Raw genomic sequence first — 10,376 nt, 5'->3', positions numbered from 1 at the left:
ATCAATTGATGCAGTAGCTCCACAAAGGCACTAGGTTTTTAAAACTTAATGATGGAGAAAAAGTGTTTGTGTGTTTGTGTATATGTGTGTGCATGCACAAATACATGTGTCTATGTTAAACAGTCAGTGGTATTTCTGTTTTGTTGGAGGGACTAGCAATTCAGAGAGTTGAACATATCCTGTTTTGATGCTTTGTTCCTCTTTTCCCTGGAAATACAACTTTATGTTTAATTTATGAATGATGAAGGAAAAGAATAGAAAATATAAAGATTGTTTATTTTCATTGTTGGAAAACCTATGTCAGCCTTCTGGTAGGACTACCTACAATAAGAGCAATATTATGGATATTGTCTGTTTATTTCTTTCTTGTTAAGTATGGTTCTGAGAATAATGAAAGTTACTTAAATATATAGCACTATGTGCTAGATCAGAAATACATGTGGGTGAAGGAGATGCTCTTAGGGCTGAGTAGACCCTGAAATTGTCCTGTTGCTTTTGATTCAATGGAACCAACAGATAGCAGTGGTTTGCAGTAATCACTCATAGGCAGTTCCATTTGTTGGGCCCTCAGATTATCCGCAGGAGCCTGCTGAACAGAGAGAATGTTATTTTCACATATCCCAAAGCCTTACAATCTAATATAACTGGGAGCCTTCAATAGATGCTGTTGATGGCAGCAGACGTGGCTGCTGTGGTTGGATTTTGATTGTTCCCTAGGAAGCTGATGTAGAGAAGAAACCCAGCTGTTACCACCCCTGATACTGCCAACTCAATGGGGAAAAATGTGAAAAACATTGAGGGTTCCAGGAATGATATATGTGGACCTGAATCATTTAAATAATTTTAGCAAATATAAAGTTTGTTCACTTATCCCTTTAGCTTGGAACTAAGCAAATAGTTTGTACAATTAATTCATTACAACAATATTTTTCCAACAGTACAGGATATAAAGACATATATTGATCCTTTCATTGCTCTATGCTCCTATAGTGTATCTTCAAATCAATAAAAAATCTGCATTTATCATTATTGTAAGAGATAGGGATACAAATATTAAATATGAGACAGTCCCTTCCCACAAAGATCTTGCATTCGAATAGAAAGAAACATGAAATAAAATGGTGGCCAAGAAATTCATAAACACAATGACTTGACCCTGTGGATAGTCAAATAATGACACATCCAGTAAGAATCATATCTTGTTATATTGGTTTACTACTGAACTCCAAGGGTAAGAGGTACATGGCAGGACAAATAGTAAGAGATAACATCCTCAGTGCTATCAACATGAAGCACCATTTAGCAGTCTGGGATTGCCAAAGGGATTCTGTTGGTTCTTCAAAGAGTTGTATCACAAGGTGATACAAGATACAAAAAGAAACATCTCTTCCACATATCCCTATTCCCAAAAATCAATTGAAGTTTTAGGGTACAAATAAAACAGGGAATGAATGAGAGGGAAGAAATGTAATAAAATCTTAAAACAATTAAATAAAAGATATGGAAAGATAATAAAAAATTTCCTATTAAATGTATCCATTTTAAAACTATTAAATATTTAATCACTATCTATATTTTATTGCATTTAGTATATATTTAACAAGGCATAATATATCACTTTCTAAGAAGAGTGTCTCATGCACAGTGAGTTAAGGAACTAGAACCTCTGAGTCAAACCTACTGTGCTAATGAAGAAAAGTAAAAGACATCAAATTAAAAGTGAAATAGTGAATTCCTAGTGGGAAGAAAACATATAGAGGCACCTGATCCAAATTTAGAGATTGAGGTAAATAACATATAAAAAGTAAAAAATCATGAGCATATATCTGAAAGAAATTGAAAGGTTAGAGAATAAGTAAAAAAAAAAAATCTGTGTCCTAGAGAAGATGTATAACTCAATTAAAGGAAAACATGAAGTAGGATGTCCATAATCAGAGGAATGTTAATCAGAGAAGTATAATTTAAGAAGATAATCAATGAAAAAGTAAATATAAAATAATATTTAAAGGCTATGAAAATCTGAATGTGTCATAGTTACTTTAGTTATTTCAACAATAATAGCATGATCTCAGTTGGTATAAATAACATTTCATCCATGCTTTCTCATCCTGAGCAAAACTTGTCTTTAACTTCCCTTAAATCTTCTAACTAATATGCCCAGTAGAAGTAAAGGAATGTAATTTATTGGTTATAAGTGCAATATCCTACATTTGAATTTACAATTTAAATTGTACAAGTATAAATAGGAAGAGACATGGCTAGAAATGGCTTATCCTAAAAAGATTCTATAAAATACAAATACCACCTCACTGTGAGTCTCGAGACCAGGGCTAAAATCTTAATCATGTCATTGAATTCCTAGATGACCTTGGTCAAGTCATTTAGCATTTCTGGAAGAAAATATCGCCCAAGGTCCTCATTGAGATTTTGATATTAGATTACTATTTGATATACCAAGGCATTTTACTTCTCTGATTCTCAATTTCCTAAATTAGAAATTAGAAAGAATGCATAATCTCTAGTGCAGTTTCTATCTCCTAATACAGTAGCCTGTGTATTGGCATCAAGCCTCCTAAGATAGGAATTATCTCCCTTTTGTAATTCTATCTCCAGTTCTAGAACAGAGTAAATGTTTAATAAATTATTTATAATTGATTAACATGTTACTGTAACATTTTATAAAATTCCTTAAATATATTCTTATATAATAAAATAAGAAATGCCTCACTTTATTCATTCTGTTCAAAATCAAACTGTTTATATTCATTTATTTGCTATGTAATACTTTATAATCATTCACTAAATAATCTTCTTTGGTGATTCAATAATTTTATAAAAAGATTCTAGTTAATACCCCAATATCTAATAAACTGAAATGTGCCATGATATTTTTGTGTGTATATGTGTGCTTTCACACACATACACACACATCTGAAGCCAGCTTTCTATCCACCCTGCCACCCTGTTTTTAATCATTGCTTTGAGCATTTGTGAAAGGCTGCCTTTTTCTGCCTTATTGTTGTACATTTACTGAAAATACCTTCTATTAATTATTTGGTGTAAGAATGGTTAAAAATGGTTTTCTGAGAACTGAAGCTCAACCTATGAAAGAGATGATAACTACTCTTACATTCTTTTTCTTGTCTTTTATCTTTATGTTTCTGTTCCTTTTTACTCTTCAACTTGCTATGACAACGGTGCTGAATGTTAAGAAGGCATATCTTGTTTCAGTGTCGGGTAATAATAACCTTTTCTGTTAATGATAAGCTGAGAAGCTAAATATTAACCAATTTTTAGTACATTTTATTTCCACCTTGATGGAGCTACTTAAATAAGCTACCACTATGAAATTCTCTTTAATATTCATGTGCACTAATATATACACATATAAATCCCCTAATGCTATGGTGCAGACAAATAAAGCAAATCCTGTGTTATGCTACATCCCCATCTATACCTAAGTGCCAAAGGTATTTCAAAGCATAGTATTCATCTGTGGATGATGCATCTAGGATAGGTCTGATAGTGTATAAAACTTTAAAATTAATTTCATTGCTTTAGTGTTGGTTCCATGAGGTGTTTTTTTAGAACATTGCTTTCCTTTGCCAAATAATTATTTTCTACAAGAGTAATAATTTGTCATTTGACTATATATTCTGGGACCATTGCAAAAATAAATAACTTACAGTGCAGGTAGTCACTGATTCCTATACCCCTAACCTCTCTAAAACATGTATACACAAAGGGTTATTCAGGAAGCAGGTAGTTTATCCTGGTAACAACAGAAAGACTTCTCTCACTATTTCCCTGAATAGACTCCTCCTCTGATAACTGTTGCAGATTTTTGTTGTTGATTAGCAGCAACCCTATCTCAATCGCATAGATTATCCCAATGCTGATCTATGGCAGGATTTTATAAGTTAAGGACTGGAAGCATAATGGTGGAGGAGAAGGGAGAATAGTATGAAAGTAACTCCCTTCAACCAGTTCTTTATTTCTTTCCCTGCTTTCTTACCAGTTGGAATGATCTCCATGTCACCATTAGTCCACATTCTATTTATTTGTTCCCCTCCCCAGAGCCACTTACTCTAAAACAGAAGTATATGAAATACCACTGAAAGATTTTGTTCTATTCTTCAGTATACTGGTTGGAAATCAACTGGTGGCAGTTGATAGAAGTCAAATCATTCTTGAAAGTTTTGATTTTGGATAGTAACAAGGTGTATTTGATGAGGATAAATTAAAGCACATCACAAGAAGCATGTGATAAATTCTCCCAGTTGCTTCCAGCTTCCCAAATGTGCTCCCTGGTAAAAGACTTGGTTGCTTTTGGGGGGCTCTCAGGAACCCCTACCAGACTGAGACAAAGATAGGTGACTCAATCAAGAGGATTAGTCCATTCAGGGTACCTTAATATATTTGTTTATTTATTTTTAAACCCTTAACTTCTGTGTATTGGTGCCTAGGTGGAAGAGTGGTAAGGGTGGGCAATGGGGGTCAAGTGACTTGCCCAGGGTCACACAGCTGGGAAGTGTCTGAGGCCAGATTTGAACCTAGGACCTCCCAACTCTAGGCCTGACTCTTAATTCACTGAGATACCCAGCTGCCCCTCAGGGTACCTTAATATAAAGCAATTCTTTCTCTTCTCTTTCCACATTTTGAGCATGCCAGGGGGTATGGTGTGGGAAAGTGTAAGAGGAACTGTGAAAACATGGCAGATACGGCACATAGGGTTTACCTGGCTCACCAGAAGACATGTAATCTGTAGCAAATTATTTTTACAATTCAGATACAGGTTGAAGATTAAATTATGATTCTATTGTCCCATCAAATGATTTATAGTGTGATGTTTTTAAAGTGTAAACCTCCTACAACAGAATACAATAGTAGTGAATTAATGATTTTTTATTGTTTAAATCTATTATTCGTTATTAAAAAGTTCTGGAGTAAATCATTTCTTTAGTCTGGAATGATTTTTTAATTTTCTTCTTTTAGAGTAACTCTAGGTATGAGTCAAACCTAAGCTCTAAATAATTTTAACCAGACCTCTGAATTGGATGAGAAAAGAAACAGAGAATTTAAGGGGAAAGACAAAACAAAACCTGATTCATTTTTCTAGAGGCCAAGCTTCCTTAAAAGTGAACTTGTTCTCCATGTGTTGGTTCAGAGCTGATGTGGACACTTTAAAGAAGAGATGAAGGGAAGGAGCAAGAGATACAGAGACAGAGAGACAAGGACAAGCAGACTGAGAGACAGAGAGAGACAGACAGACAGAAAGAGAGACACAAAAAGAGAGAAAGAGACCCTGAAATAGAGCAAAGGAGAGAGAGAATATCTGAAATATATAATCTGAGATATATAGCTTTTATTACTATTCTTATGCTATTCTGGGGAGTCATTTAACTTAAGTGATCCAATAAAACTAAGTTTTCCTTCAACTTTATCTGCCAGTCTTAAAGTCTCCCATCTTTACCTTTTGCATACCTACCAAAATATTAGAATATCCTTCATCATTGTTTTATTAGCTTTATATAGGCACCTCTCAAGATAACTCTAAGGTGCATATAAAATTAAGGAAATCCCTTCCTTCTCTTATAGTTTTCTATCATTTCACCTTTTATGCATGAACCTGTGCCTTTCATGATTGTCTTCAATAGAGTCTTTTCTTTTCTAATTCAAACATGTAAAATGTATTGCTTTCTAAGAGAACAGGCAATAAAATATACATGCCTAGGTTTGAAAAGTAGAGGCTGTCATAACAAAATGGAGTCCTCTTTAACACAGCAACACTTCTATGAGGTGATCAAAGATAAGAGAAAAGGACCTACTTGTACAGAAAAAAAAAACATTCATAGCAGCCTTTTTTGTGGCAGCAAAGAATTGTAAACTGAAGGGATGCCATTCAATCGGGGAATGGCTGAAAAGTTTTGGTATATGATTATAATGAAATACTGTTGTGCCTTAAGAAGTGATTCACAAGATGATCACAAAAATGATCACAAAAAAATCTGGAAAGATTTATATGAAGTAATGCAAAGTGAGATGAGCTGAACCAAGAGAATTCAGTACAGAGCAACAGCAATATTTAGATATCAGTGAAGAATGCCTTAATTATTATCAGCAATGAAAGGATCCAGGACAACTTGAGGGGACTCATGTCAAAAAGGCCAGTCATCCAGAAGGCACATTTCATTCAAAGAAAAGCTATTTTATGAAATATAAAGGTATGACTACATTTCCTCTATAACCCTTAAAAAGACTGACCCAAATGCACTGGAAATAGTAGCCATGTGACCCTGGGAAAGTCACTTGACCCCCATTGCCCACCCTTACCACTCTTCCACCAAGGAGTCAATACACAGAAGTTAAGGTTTTAAAATAAATAAATAAATAAACAAACAAATATTAATTAATTAATAAAAAATAAGTACCCATACATTTGAAAATATGCATGGGAAGCAAAACATATAGGAAACAAGTATGGTCAGGGGGGAACGTATGAAGGACACATATAAAGAGATCTTGTGTGACTAGAGCATATACATGATGAAAGATATGTAGGAAAGATATGACCAGTGTACGTATATGCAGTTAAATGCTGTGTTATTCAAATTAAAGTCTGATTAAATTAAATGAAAGGGGATGTCATTGTATTGCTCTCATTGGACTTTCCTCCATCTTGTTCCCTCATGTAACATACTGCCTTTGCCAGAGCAAACTCTTAGTTTTTGTTAGCTTCCGGTTGATTTCATGTGACTATTATTCAGCATATTTATTTCCTCCTTTCTTCCCATGGTTTCTGCTAGACGCTCTTTATGCCTCCAACTAGAATATTCAGTAGAGAAATGATATCTTCCAGAGAATTAGAGATCTCTTGTCTTATAGCCCATAACCTTTCCTGCTATTGTTCTTTTAAGAAGACAAAACAAACAAACAAAGCCCAGCATAACCTGTCCTAAGACTACATAAAATTGTGGCAAGCATGGTGCTTTGCACAGAGAAAGTTTAAATGTTTCTTCTCTTTTATGAAATTAGAATACACATTCCCCTTTATCTTTTATGTGGCCTATTACAAATCAGTTCTTCCAAAATCTGGGTATACTTGTAATTCTTTTCCTCATGTTCTGCTTTCTACCAAAATCTCTAAAATGTCATTTTCTCTTTCTTCCAAGAGTCCATAATCTCTGCTTAACTAACCAGTTCATAAGTTGATCCAATATGATGGTTTCACACACAGCTTCTTCCAGTTACTAAAGGATGATATCAGTTGGTAAGTAAAGGTAGCCATTTCTTATTAGTTCTTTTTTTTTTAACAGAAACAGAACTCTAGCAGATTTATGTGTAATCAAAGTTCTTTATTCCAACTGTATCGTTATGTCAGTTTTGTCATATTATCAGAGTTTAACCTTTAAATTTTCTTCCTTCTTAGACTGTTTCACATTCCCATCACAATATTGTTTCTCTTTCTTTTTCTATTGTTGCTTACTCAAATGTTCTTTCTGACCTAGCTCAAGTTCATGGAATTTCAAACAAGTTTTTATAATTTTTAAAGTACACTAAAATCTACTTCCTGTTTTACTATAAACACATATGTTTATACATGCATATCCTTATATTGATGTTTTACTTTAATATATTTCCCCCATGCTATGTTAAGATCATAAAAGAAACCATAGCTAAATTAATCACAGGAATATTTTTGATACTCAGAAGAATGTAATTAAGTAAGACAGAAACAAAGAGACATATTCATTAAATGTGTCGGCTAATATCAATGGATATGTCTTTTATGACATCCCAATAGAAGGAGGATTCATACAGCTGATGGGATCTAACAATACTTTAGTTAGTGGGTGACATTTAGGTGAGTGTAATGTGAGGTAGAGACAAAGGAGGGAAAGGTAGGGAAAAGAAGAGAAGGAAGGTATCCAGCCCCCACCCCCCTTTTCAAGGTAGGGAAATTGACCAGGGTTTCTTGTAGGTAGGCTAGGGAGCAGATTAAATCAAGCTAGATTCCAGGGAAAGTTAGGTAGGTTTATTTAGGATTAGGAAGGGAAAGTTTAGGAAAGCCAGGGAAAAGTTAAATCTCTGGCAGTTAGTCAGGGAGTTAAGCTCTCTTCCCCTAGGTTACGGGAAATAGGTGCAAAAACCTGCACTTTCTCTCTTCTTTTATTCTCCCTCAAAGGAAGTGGGAAGTGTCAGAAGAAGTTGTAGTGGAGAGTCCTGGGAGATGGAGTCACCCAGGGCTTAGATCCATTACAAAATGCACAAATGGAACACAGCTACTCAAAAAAGTACACAAATAAGAGATCTAACAATACACAAATAAAATCAAGTGTATTAAAATGTATATTGAATATACTCGATAAAGGCCCAGTTGTTAGCTTATCAAAAAACATACCTTAAAAGGCATTGCAGTTGCATAATAGAGGACCATAGTAGAAAAGGATGAAATCAGTACAGGAAAAAGGGAAGGGAATAACAATTTATTAAAATCTAATTATCTGCCAGAAACTGTGCTAAGCGCTTTACAAACATTATGTCATTTGATCATCAGAAGACTCTACAAGGTAGACTTGGATATTATATTTTTATTTTACAGCTAAAAAAATTGAGGCAAATAGCAAGTGCTGAGATTGCATTTTAAAGTTGATCTTCCTGACTCTAGATTCTAAACTGTTTTTGGTAATTGCAACACCTAGAAGGCGTTTCAATATATTATGAACAAGCACTATCTTTGCAACACAAGTATTTTCCCTTAGATGCTAGATGGATTAAAAACAATCAACAAATAATACTTTATTAAGTGATTACTATATAAATTACAGATATAAATAATATTTGAAATTATCAAATTATAGTTAATGATATAATATACAGGTCCTGTTAAAAAATGTCACGTAAAACCACCATCTTTGAAGAATATTACATATGTACCTTAAAGGACAAGAATAAGATGCAATATGGATATTCTTCCAGTATATTGTCTAAAATTATTTATTCAAAAGATGATTGATGACAAATATCAAGGGCAAAGATAATTAGAAAAGCAGGAAGACTAACCATGTAGTAAAAGTGAGGCCCGAAGTGTACTTGTTTCTGTGAAATATTAAGAACAATAGAATAAGGCCTCCAAAACTTTGGACAGCTCTTCTACATAAGATTTATGGGAACATATAAATAAAATTTATGCAGAAATGAGAAAACATTGGTTGTTTACATGATTTTTTTCTAAAGTATTTCATGCTATTTATTGTGATTCCCTTGCTATTTTTGGCTCCTTCTTGCTAAAGGCAAACTACTTAACTATAAATTGTTAATGAGTAACCTTTCTAAACTTTGAAAAAACTTTATTCACTGTAAAAATCTTTGTTATGTTCTCAACAGAACACAAAGTCCTTTTCTGAGCTTCAGAACTACAAATGTATAAACAAATGGAAAATCAAAGCATCCAGAAAAACAGAAAATTATAATTATTTTCATGTCTTTAGAAAGTGTCATATTCATCTTATGTGCCAAAAGAATACTGGTCTTTACACAAACACATACAAACACACGCGTATGTCTGCATATATGTATATATGTATATTTTCTGGTTAGAGAAGTCACATAAATTGACATGAACACTTAAATCAAGCACACAAACTTCACAGACTTGTGAAAAACAGCATTTTTATTGCTCTGATGTATTGGACAAAAATTTTTTTAAAATCATTTAGAACTGAAGATACTATTGACAAAAAAGACAACATGGAGTACTTGCTTGGAGAGAGATAACAAGTCATATTTCTACTTTTCCTATGAGCATGCAGGCACAGAATTTATTTATGTTTTCAACTTATTTCATATACACCCATTACATGTTTACTGCATTCAGTGGTTAGCACCACTGACACTAAAGCATTCCCAAAAGGTGGAATATTTGAATTTAAAAGTATTCTATTATAACTTGCCTTCTTATTCTACTAGACTACAAAGGGATGTTTCCTTCTTTACTTGATAAAATATGATAATCACATTATTTTAAGTAGCACCATAATATAACCCTATACTATTTTATCTATTGCTCTGCCACTTAGGAGCATTTACATTGTCCTGTATGTTCAATCAGTGGCCTCATCACAGTCCAATTCTCTAGGATGTTAATGTCCTTATCATGTATTCACATCTATGGTAATGGTATTAGGATCCAAAAATCCCTACAATACATAATTTTCCTACTATTCCTTTACTTTGTTCTTGCCCCTTTACATTCACACATGAATAATTTATTGGACTCTCTGGAATTATTATCATTGTACTTTTTGCATGCTTCATTTTTCCCATGTTGCCAGATAACTTATCTCCTTCCCTAATAATTCCATGATCAGAATCAT

The sequence above is a fragment of the Gracilinanus agilis genome, chromosome 3 (assembly GCF_016433145.1).
Source record: "Gracilinanus agilis isolate LMUSP501 chromosome 3, AgileGrace, whole genome shotgun sequence".
In the NCBI taxonomy this organism is placed as follows: Eukaryota; Metazoa; Chordata; class Mammalia; order Didelphimorphia; family Didelphidae; genus Gracilinanus; species Gracilinanus agilis.
This window is presented reverse-complemented; position numbering follows the sequence as displayed.